Genomic DNA, 11916 nt, shown 5'->3' with positions numbered 1-11916 from the left:
GACTGGGCCCAGCACTGCACGATATGGCTCATTATGTTGTTGTGTGTGGGTTTGTGTACTGAGGAACATGTAACTTGGTTACAGTAAAAGCCACTTTAAATTGCCTTGTGTTGGGAGCTTTCATCAGGGTAAGTGTTTCTTGGTGTAAAGTCGTCCCGAACACAGCACATATCAGCCTGGGATATCAGCCATTCATAGGTAGCCTTAGTTGGAGTGATCATAGAATTCTATGGGAGTGACCTTACTGAGTAATGTATTTGCCATCATTCCCCTTGATCGTTACTAGTTAACGCTGCCACAAAGTCCTAATTATGGCTGCCCATTTCCACAATTTCTCTTCTTGAAAATAGATTTGCCTAACTAATGAAGGTCAAGTTTGATGCGTTGGGGGGTGGTATGTGAAAAGTGCTGTAATTTCCAAATGGTTTACTCAAATGTCTAAACGGTGTACTCATTATGGATAAAAATACCCTCAGATTAAAGCTGACAGTCTGCACTTTAACCTCCATCATAGTATCATGTCAAATCAAAATTGCTGGAATACAGAGCCAAACAAACAACAAATGTCTCACTGTCCAAACATTTTTATAAAATTGACACATTAATATTTCAGTCGAATTTAACATCTGGATCGAACAACAAACCTGTTGTAGGCCTGCATATTCAGTGTCATTGACTGACAAGATGGCAGAGTCTTATCTCTAGGTCAAGCTGACCATTGTTGACACATGGTTGGTTCATCTGAATTACAAATACTTGTTCAAGGACTTCAATAGCGTTGAGGACAAGCTTGGACCAATGGCTGACCCATGTTCAAGTGCCAAAACTCGTTGAGTTTTGACATAACTAGTATTCTAATTTATCACATTCTCTATCATATTAGAATTGATCATACATGTACTGATCCAAAACTAGACAATATATTTTATTTTGCATTGTGTTGCTACTTATCTCTACTGGGTTCTACTTCTAAAGTACAAGAGCCTTTGTGTACATTTTTATTTAGTGGTTAGATAAATAGAGAAAAATAACTAATGTAGTATTTAAAGAAAAATGTAGGTTGTAGTACACATAACTTGTTGGATAAAACAACACGTGATTCTCCAGATAATTTTCATTAAAGAACTGACTTAGATGGACATTGATCTGTAAAGGGCTAAATGGCAGTGGGGCAGGTTAACCTAACCTACGGGTGTATGTGGCCACCTCAGAACTAGTGATAACCAACTCAACAGGCTTTATTATGAGCACATACAGATCTCAACTTATGTAACGTTAGTTAATTATGTATTTTGTTTCGATTGTTTTGTCGACAGAACATTTCTTTAAAAGGCGGACTGGGACTGTTGTTCCTCACATCACACTGGCCATGAGAGCAGTAGTACTTGCACTGACTCTAGCCCTTGTGGGTAAGTACAGTTTTTCTGTCTTATTCTAGTGCAGATATTATAACTAACTTCATGTAAATATAACTAAGTTATGTAAATATTGAAATGTACAATTCTGCTTCTATGACATTTTTTGAAAAACATTCACTAACATATTGTGACAATAATTTTTGTTTTATCTTGTAGCGAGTCAATCTGTTAACTTTGGTAAGTACATATTATATGTATTTTTACTTATGTTTATTAGGTAGTTTCACTTCTACATTTTTTTCTAGTTGAATAAATTAAGTAAAACCAGTTCTCAGATCACAAGATCATCAAATATGTTTTGATTGTTATTACAGCCCCTGATTTTGCTGCCAGTAAGACCTATGTGTACAAGTATGAGGCACTGCTCCTGGGTGGTCTGCCTGAGGAGGGTCTGGCTAGAGCTGGAGTAAAAGTAATCAGCAAAGTTCTTATCGGTGCAGTTGCAGAGAATACCTACTTGCTGAAGGTATTTATTATACATGAAGTTCCCACACAAACAATATCTTAATGTGATGTCCATTACATTGACTAATACATCAATTGATATCTTCTTGTAGCTTGTGAACCCTGAGATCTTTGAGTACAGTGGTGTGTGGCCCAACGATCCTTTCGTCCCAGCTGCAAAACTCACTTCAGCCCTGGCTGCTCAGTTCTCGATTCCCATCAAGTTTGAGTATGCCAAGGGTGTTGTGGGTAAGGTATTTGCCCCCACTGCTGTCTCTGAAACAGTGCTGAATGTCCATAGAGGTATCCTGAACATTCTTCAGCTCAACATCAAGAAGACACAAAACGTCTATGAGTTGCAGGAGGTAATACTTGTATATGTTCATATATAGATGCAAAACATGTTTCATTAAAAGCAATGTTTGAGTTCCTCCCTCATGCTCTCTTTTGTGTTAGGCTGGAGCTCAGGGAGTGTGCAAGACCCACTATGTGATCAGGGAAGATGCCAAGTCAGAGCACATCCATTTGACCAAGAGCAAGGATCTCAATAACTGCCAGCAGAGAATCATGAAGGACTTTGGTCTGGCTTACACAGAGAAGTGTGTAGAGTGCCGGCAGGTATGAGCATAAGTATCTATTTTGGGGGTTGGAAAAACATAACCAGAAACACTTCACATGACAATACAACTCTGTGTTTTGTCTAAACAGAGAGGGGAGGCCCTGATGGGAGCTGCCACTTACAAATACCACATGAAGCCCGCTGACAATGGTGCTCTGATCTTGGAGGCCACTGTTACTGAGCTCCATCAGTTCACACCATTCAATGAGATGTCAGGAGCTGCCCAAATGGAAGCAAAGTATGTTGACTGATTTGTGGTACAAAAGGAAAACATTTTCATTTTATTAAGCTTATAGGTTTAAAAGTTTCCCATGAACTACCTTTCACAGACAAATGTTGACTTTCGTTGAGATCAAGAAGGATCCAATTATTCTCCCCGATGCAAATTATGTTCACCGTGGATCCATCCGGTATGAGTTTGCCACTGAGATTCTCCAGATGCCCATTCAGCTCCTTAAGATCAGCAACGCACGTGCTCAGGTAAAGTGACTCAATGGCTCTATCTATTATTTGATACATAAAGCCTGACATTATGTAAAGCCATAGATAACAAAGGTTTAATACAAGCACTTCATTATAATTGTTTAGGCTGTGAAGATCCTGAATCATCTGGTCACATACAACACGGCACCGGTCCATGAAGATGCTCCTCTTAAGTTTCTGCAGTTTATTCAGCTCCTGCGCATGGCAAGCTCTGAGACTATTAATGCCATCTGGGCTGAGTTCAAGGCCAAACCAGCTTACAGGTAAAAACAAATCATGCTCAATTGCTCAAACAAAGACACGATGACAGAAACCCTTTTTTTTCAGACACTGGATCCTGGATGCTGTCCCCTCCATCGGAAGATCAGTGGCTGTGAGATTCATCAAGGAGAAGTTTTTGGCTGGTGACATCACTATTTTTGAGGCTGCTCAGGCTCTGGTTGCCGCTGTGCATATGGTGGCTGCTGATCTGGAGACTGTCAAGCTTGTTGAAGTAAGTAAACCTTTAAATGATGTTTAAGCATTCTTATAGATTTCCTCAATAAGATGACTAAAAATTGTAGCATGAGGTGGTCTAGTGGTTAACACTACTACCTTCAACACATATGTGACCCAGCGCCTCGATTCAGTTTTATGTAGCAACATTTGGTGTTTTTTTATTTAAAGTAGAGACTCAGATCTACAAAACGGAATATCATACACCACAGTTGAGGAACAATGCGAAAGTAATTCTGCTTTGAAAGTTGGTCAACTTGTAACCTCACTTTTGAGAAAATGTCCCTTGAATTTTTTCTGACAACTACTGGAGAGCTTCTGCGTTTAAACCTATTCGGCATCGTTCACACCCTCTAAAGCCCTAGCCCCACCCATCTCTTTAAGGATTCACATGCGAGACCATGAGCTAAACAGAGTGAGTAAGGTAGTGTAGTAAACAACCAAACATTTCAAGACTAAAAGTGGTGAAAGTAGTAGCCTAAAATAGGGAAAACTCCAGGTAAAAATACACTTTATTTAGTCCTTGGCCTATAACCTAATCTGACTTTGAAAGTGTCCGGATAAAAATATTTTATAATTATACATTATGCTTACCCAGACACTTGTCCAAAACTGATGGGTCATGTGAAATAAATTATATAACCACCCCCAGCCACATGTTGCTAAGTGGATGGTTACTATTGTCTGGACATGTACACATGTTCATGAAATACAATCGATGGCCGTAATCAGCAATTACAAGTGGCTTTCTGAGATACAAATAATATTACTACAGAGATCATACACGTGCCATTAGCTAGCAAGCCAGCAAGCTAACATTTGCTAGCTAGCTAACAGTATGCTTGAACTTGCAATGAAAATGACTTTCTGACCAAATTTGAAACTTGTAATATCTGAGAATGTAGCTACACTCTTACCAGTATACATGGATGAACACTTCATGGCAGTGTGTCTTTTCTGTTTGGTTTGTAGCAAGCTACAGCTTGTTGGGCCCGTTGTTGTGTCAAGTCACTTCGGTTCACACTGACTGTGTGCAGAAAGTAGTCCATCACAATCTTTGTCAATAGCACCTAATAAATTCTGGGCAATAATGTTTTGAGCGCAGTAGCAACACATTTGCAGATCTCCATAGCTAGCATTATATCTTTCAAAAAAGCCACTGTAGCAAGGATTATTGACACATACCGAGCAGCTCATGTTATAGACAGAAGTGTGCTAAATAGCAGACCAACACAAACTCATCTCTCGGCATGTCCAGCCCATTCATTAGTCCATTCATTATCTCAGCCAATCATGGCTAGCGGGAAGGTATTTTTCCATGGCTAAACCAACGAGGCTCCTAATTTAACAATTGTATTCATATTTACAGATGGCAGACAAGTTTGTTATGAAGGCACATGACAGTTCACATGTTCCAGGAGGCATTTCTGAAAGAATAAACTGCAAATGCCTCTCCTATGAAGTAGTGATGTGCGACATATGCCTAGTTTTTTGAAGCTGGTCACATATTTGCTCAAAACCGTCTGGTTGTGAATCCTGGACCCACTTTACTCCTTCTACACTGTCCTATCTCTTCAATATTTTGTAAGAAATTATATAAAGATGACTCAAAACAATACCTTTTTCACCACCAGAGCCTGGCTTTCAACCACAAGATTCAGACACACCCAGTTCTACGTGAGATCGCCATGCTTGGTTATGGTACCATGGTTTCCAAATACTGTGTTGAATATCCCAACTGCCCCGCTGAACTTGTGAAGGTAAACTGGATGTATTTTCCTATAATCATTTATATTTGAGTCACTTAACAGATGCTCTTACGATAGATAGGTGAGATAGCAACATATCACAATCATATCAGGTACATTTCCCTCGAAAAAAGATTTATCAGCAAAGTCAGTGCTTGTGGGATACTCTTCAAATAGGTAGATGTCAATTCATGTATATGATGATCTACTAATTGAGGTTATTCAAACATGCCTACTGTACATGTCTTCCCACAGCCCATCCACGAACTTGCTGTTCAGGCTGTTGCTAATAGCAAATTTGAGGAACTCTCCATGGTTCTTAAAGCTCTGGGTAATGCTGGCCATCCTGCTAGCATTAAACCAATCACAAAGCTCCTGCCCGTGTTTGGAACTGCAGCTGCTGCTCTGCCCCTGAGAGTCCAGGCTGATGCAGTCTTGGCCCTGAGGAACATTGCTAAGAGGGAGCCTAGAATGGTGAGTACAGTCCCTCCATTAAATTGCAAATGACAACATCATCATTCTCATTGGCGAAGTCCATTCAAATCTCTGCATTATTGTTGTGAAATAGGTCCAGGAAGTTGCTGTGCAGTTGTTCATGGACAAGGCTCTCCACCCAGAGCTCCGCATGCTTGCCTGCATTGTTCTGTTTGAGACAAAGCCCCCAATGGGCCTGGTGATTACTTTAGCTAGCATTCTGAAAACAGAGAAAAATCTGCAGGTGGCTAGCTTCACCTACTCTCACATGATGTCCCTAACCAGGAGCACCGCCCCTGACTTTGCCTCAGTGTAAGAGCACTCTTTCACCTTTACATGTCATTACATCTCTCTCAATATCTATGGAATCAGATTTAATAACATAGTTGCTATTCCTTCATTTTAGTGCTGCTGCCTGCAATGTTGCTGTCAAGATGCTCAGCACCAAATTTAGAAGATTGAGCTGCCACTTCAGTCAAGCCATCCACCTGGATGCCTATTCCAGTAAGGTCCTCCTCTTATTTTCCTTGGCTTGCAACGACTGGCCCATTAGCATCATTCACTAAACATCAACAAAGTCAATCAATTACAGTCATTTTTCCCAATTTTAAAGATCCCCAGAGGATTGGTGCTGCTGCCAGTGCTTTCTACATCAACGATGCTGCCACCCTTTTCCCCAGAACTGTCATGGCCAAAGCTCGCACCTACTTTGCTGGAGCAGCTGCTGATGTTCTTGAGGTAAAGGCGTTTTTTTCAAAGTTCCTTGAAATGATAATGATTGAGAACATTTAAAACACTTTTTAACTGTCCAAGCTTAATGTTTGCCCCTTAGGTTGGAGTGAGAACTGAGGGAATCCAGGAGGCTCTTCTGAAAATACCCCCAGCTCCTGAAAATGCTGACAGGATCACCAAGATGAGGCGTGTCATTAAGGCTGTATGTATCAAGAATCACTACATTACACATTTATCTTAAATTGCTTCAATACCTGTGGCTTTTTAAAATTAAATTGATCAATCAGGTTTGCTTTACTCATCTATCCACAGCTGTCTGACTGGAGGTCCCTAGCCACAAAAAAGCCCCTAGCCTCTATATATGTGAAGTTCTTTGGACAGGAAATTGCCTTTGCCAACATCGACAAGGTCATGATCGATCAGGCACTTCAGGTACAACAGATGATATAACTTAATAGTCTCCAAAAGTATTCATAAAACATTCACAGTTGAGGGACAAAACAGCTAAACCTAATAATATCCCACAGCTTGCCAACAGTCCTTCTGCACGCGCTTTGGTAAAAAATACCTTGAAGGCAGTGTTGGCTGGAGCAACTTTCCAGTATGTTAAGCCCCTGCTGGCTGCAGAGGTGCGTCGCATCTTCCCCACCGCTGTTGGTTTGCCCATGGAGCTCAGTTACTACACTGCTGCTGTCGCTAAAGCATACGTCAAAGGTAACTATATCATAATAGTTTTTGCTTAGTAATTAGTAGTTCTTCGCTAGATCTCTGATCTCCCATATGAATGTGCTTTTATCTTTATGTTCATAGTCCGTGCCACTCTGACACCTCCTCTGCCTGAAACCTTCCATGCTGCCCAGCTATTGAAAACAAACATTGAGCTACACGCCGAAGTTAGACCAAGGTAGGTATAAGACCAATATTTTCTGATGACATCATTAATACCACAAATCTTGGTAAATTTAACAAATGTCTCCTCTTCCTGTAGCATTGTCATGCATACATTTGCTGTGATGGGAGTGAACACTGCATTCATCCAGGCTGCTATTATGACAAGAGCTAAGGTCCGCACAATTGTCCCTGCAAAATTTGCAGCACAGCTTGACATCGCTAATGGCAACTTCAAGTTTGAAGCTTTCCCTGTTTCCCCTCCTGAGCATATTGCTGTCGCACAGTAAGGGCAATCTTTTTCTTGGTCAGAAAAGAGGATGTAATAGCTGTTTACATTAAGTTCATCTTTTTTTAACACTGCTGCCACACTACAGATTTCTTGAGATTTTTGTTCCTTCAAACAGCATTGAGACCTTTGCTGTGGCAAGAAATGTGGAGGATGTCCCAGTCGAGAGAATAACTCCCTTGATTCCTGCCCAAGGAGTAGCAAGAAGCACACAGCATTCCAGGAATATGTTCACATCTATGATTGCAGCCTCTGCTGCCTCTTTTGCTGGAAGTTTGGTGAGTTTGTATGAAATACTTATTCAAAATTAAATCCACATAAGCATTGCCAATCAGAAATTATTAACCACAGACCCCAGACATTTGATACATTTTGTGAATTTATATAATTTTTTCAGTCAAGATCTTCCGAGATCCTCTCTTCTGATTTGCCATCCAACTTCAAGCCCATCATTAAGGCAATTGTAGTCCATCTTGAGGAGACAATCTGTGTCGAAAGGCTTGGAGTCAAAGCATGCTTTGAATTTGCCTCAGACAGTGCTGCCTTCATCAGAAACACTCTTTTCTACAACATAATTGGAAAGCATTCAGTCCTTATTTCTGTGAAACCATGTAAGCATTCATTTGGTAATAAGCCAATTTCAGCATATACATGCAACAATTTTTTTATCTATTTATAATGCATTCCATTTTTAGCATCATCTGAACCCGCCATCGAGAGGCTGGAGTTTGAAGTGCAAGTTGGACCCAAGGCTGCAGAAAAGATTATCAAAGTCATCACCATGAACGAAGAGGAGGAAGCTCCCGAGGGAAAAACTGTACTGTTGAAGCTCAAGAAAATTCTGGTGCCTGATCTGAAGAACGGCACCAGAGATTCCTCTAGTTCCAGCAGCTCTAGTAGTTCCCACGCTAGTTCCAAAAAATCAGAGAGCAGCAGCTCTTCCAGCTCCTCCAGCTCCCGCATCTCCGAGGTAAGGCTACTGTTTCTCACAAAACTCCTTGAGTCAGATATTTATGGAGTTGACAAACAAGGCACAGACCTGTTGAAAACATACATAGATGTTAAAAATGTGAAGAGAATTTATTGAATGTATTGGTATTTTTACTCAAATAGCCTGACGGCCCCGACCAGCCTTACGACCCCAACGACCTCAAATTCAAAAAGAATCACAAGGTACAATATTGAGGAATTTTCATCTACGGTATGGTTGACAAAAATAAATGTTTGTATAAAAGTTTTTCCGTAAATACCCTGGGTTTTGCTGTTTGTTTGCAGGACTCTCAAGCCACCTCCAATATCATCTCCAGAAGCCAGAGCAGTCCCTTTGCCATCGACAAGCAGGTGACACTTCACCATCATAACTTGAGTCAAGATTATCATCTCTTTCATTGTGTGCCATTGGGAGAGAGCGCAGAGATGAATTAAGATTTAAAATGTGTTTCTCTTCTCAGGACAAATTCCTTGGCAATAAACTTGCCCCTATGGTGATCATCCTCTTCCGTTTAGTGAGAGCTGACCATAAGATAGAGGGATACCAGGTTACTGCTTACTTGAACAAAGCTACTTCCAGACTGCAGATCATTATGGCTGCCCTTGATGAGAACGACAACTGGAAACTGTGTGCTGATGGTGTTCTGCTCAGCAAACACAAAGTCACTGTAAGATCAAATATCTTGTAAATGGTGCTACAATATACGTTTTTGATCGTTTTTTTTATGTTTAGGTTGTCCCGTGGGTAGCAATAACAACTAAGGTATACTAAAAATTACACTTTATTTTGTTCTCCTAATTAGGCCAAGATTGCTTGGGGTGCAGAGTGCAAGGATTATAACACCTTTATCACTGCTGAGACTGGTCTTGTTGGCCCAAGCCCTGCAGTTCGTCTGAGGTTGTCTTGGGACAAACTCCCCAAGGTTCCCAAGGCTGTTTGGCGCTATGTTAGGATGTACGGTTACTCATTTGTTATTTACTAGTGATAGCTGAATAATGTTACAGAACAAATCAAGAACAACTTCTGATTTGTGTAACCTTTTCTCTTCTAGCGTGTCTGAATTCCTCCCTGGGTACATCCCATATTACCTGGCTGACTTGGTTCCAATGCAAAAAGACAGAAATAGTGAGAAACAGATTCAATGCACTGTGGTTGCAACATCTGAAAGGACCCTGGATGTCATTCTGAAAACACCCAAGGTGAGGAAAATTGTTTTTCCCACAATAGCATTTTCTGCTGTTTTATTTCTCCAGACTTCTCTTCTTGGTTGACTGTTTCTGATTTGTGTATCTAAATCACAGATGACACTGTATAAACGGGGTGTGAACCTCCCCTGTTCTCTGCCCATTGAGTCTATGACTGATCTTTCTCCCTTTGATGACAACATTGTTAACCAAATCCACTACTTGTTTTCTGAAGTCAACGCAGGTAAGCAGAAACAATAAAAAAACGAAAAAACAAAACAATGTCACAGTACAACGTTAAAAAAGGCAAGGAAGGTATAAATTAACACTATTGTTTTCCAGTTAAATGTAGCATGGTCGGAGACACATTGACAACATTCAACAACAGGAAGTACCCGGTCAATATGCCTCTCTCCTGCTACCAAGTTTTGGCTCAGGATTGCACCACAGAGCTCAAATTCATGGTTCTGCTGAAGAAGGATCACGCATCTGAACAAAACCACATCAATGTGAAAATCTCTGACATGTGAGTATTGTTTTAGAAAACAATTGCTTTTGACACAAATATATTTCCATCAATAACAATGTATGAAATATTATCTTTGACACTTCCAGTGATGTTGACCTGTACACTGAGGACCATGGTGTGATGGTGAAGGTCAATGAAATGGAAATTTCCAACGACAACCTCCCATACGAGGACCCCTCAGGTTTCTCATGCTCCTTCCATCTTATTTATCAACATCACAATAACTAGAATAATCTAATGTACTGCAGTACGAAGATAATAGAAAATGGCCTCATCCATAAACTACAACATTGTTTTTTTTCTTTCCTAAGGTTCTATCAAGATCGGTCGGAAGGGTGAAGGCGTGTCTCTCTATGCCAAAAGCCATGGTCTCCAAGAAGTCTACTTTGATAGCAACTCATGGAAGGTGATTGGAATCTTATGTCATAATATCAATAATACTGTATCATTAAATGTATGAATAGCGTATTACTTGTTTAAAGGGCTACCAAAATATAAGCTACAGTTGTTCTAAGTTGTTGTGTGATTTTGGCACTCAGATTAAAGTTGTGGACTGGATGAAGGGACAGACCTGTGGACTCTGTGGAAAGGCTGATGGCGAACACAGACAGGAGTACCGTACACCCAGTGGCCGCCTGACCAAGAGCTCAGTCAGCTTTGCCCATTCCTGGGTGCTTGCTTCTGATAGCTGCCGTGATGCGTCTGGTAAGTCTTAGCCTACCGCTTATGCTGCATTACAAATGTCAGTTCCTTTAGTTAACATATTATTGCTGTACCTCTCTATGTCAGAATGTCTCATGAAGCTCGAGTCTGTGAAGCTGGAGAAGCAGGTGATTGTTGATGACAGGGAGTCCAAATGCTACTCTGTTGAGCCTGTGCTGCGCTGTCTGCCTGGATGCCTCCCAGTGAGGACCACCCCCACCACCATCGGTTTCCACTGCCTGCCCGTCGGTGAGTCTATAATGGACAACTGTTTTACTGAAGACACCATACTGTTCTGATGTATCCAATAAATACTGATATGCAGTTCCTAATTTCTTACTTTCTTTCCTACTACAGATTCCAACCTGAACCGCTCTGAAGGTCTGAGCAGCATCTATGAGAAGAGTGTGGACCTGATGGAGAAGGCAGAAGCCCATGTGGCCTGTCGCTGCTCTGAGCAGTGCATTTAGTGCTCTGGTGGAGCAGATACTGTAACTTTTATAACAGAAAATATGTAATTTCACATCACTGAGATGTAACCTACAACATTATTGACCACTCAAATTGTAATAAATCCAACTGTGCATTCAAAGATGGTCTCTGATACATTTTTCCACATTTTTCATTTGCAAAAAGAGCCCTCTAATAAGAGAAATTGAATGGCAATCACTTTTCATGGTGAATGATGAAATTTAAAAAACTTTTTTTTTTTAAATGTCAGTGCCAAAAACACCTTCAGCTTGACAGAGGAGTTGTATTGGAAACACGCGCAACTTGCTATGACTGTTCAGTATACCAATTCCATTGCACTGCATCGACCAATATTGTTTTGTTGTCATCACAATCAATTGAAAGGAAAGACAGTTTGTCAATTACATAAATCAATGTAAAGAACTAGATCTCTTTTCACATTTGGTGTT

The 11916-nt window shown here is 40.6% G+C and overlaps 1 pseudogene; it reads left to right on the top strand.

Annotated features, from left to right (window-relative positions):
- Positions 1-1369: 1369 nt before the first annotated feature.
- Positions 1370-11567, top strand: LOC124037977 (annotated as a pseudogene).
- Positions 11568-11916: the final 349 nt, after the last annotated feature.

Source organism: Oncorhynchus gorbuscha, linkage group LG06, assembly GCF_021184085.1.
Source record: "Oncorhynchus gorbuscha isolate QuinsamMale2020 ecotype Even-year linkage group LG06, OgorEven_v1.0, whole genome shotgun sequence".
Classification (NCBI taxonomy): Eukaryota; Metazoa; Chordata; class Actinopteri; order Salmoniformes; family Salmonidae; genus Oncorhynchus; species Oncorhynchus gorbuscha.
The sequence above is the reverse complement of the archived record's forward strand: the minus strand, read 5'-3'. Positions and strand labels throughout refer to the sequence as shown.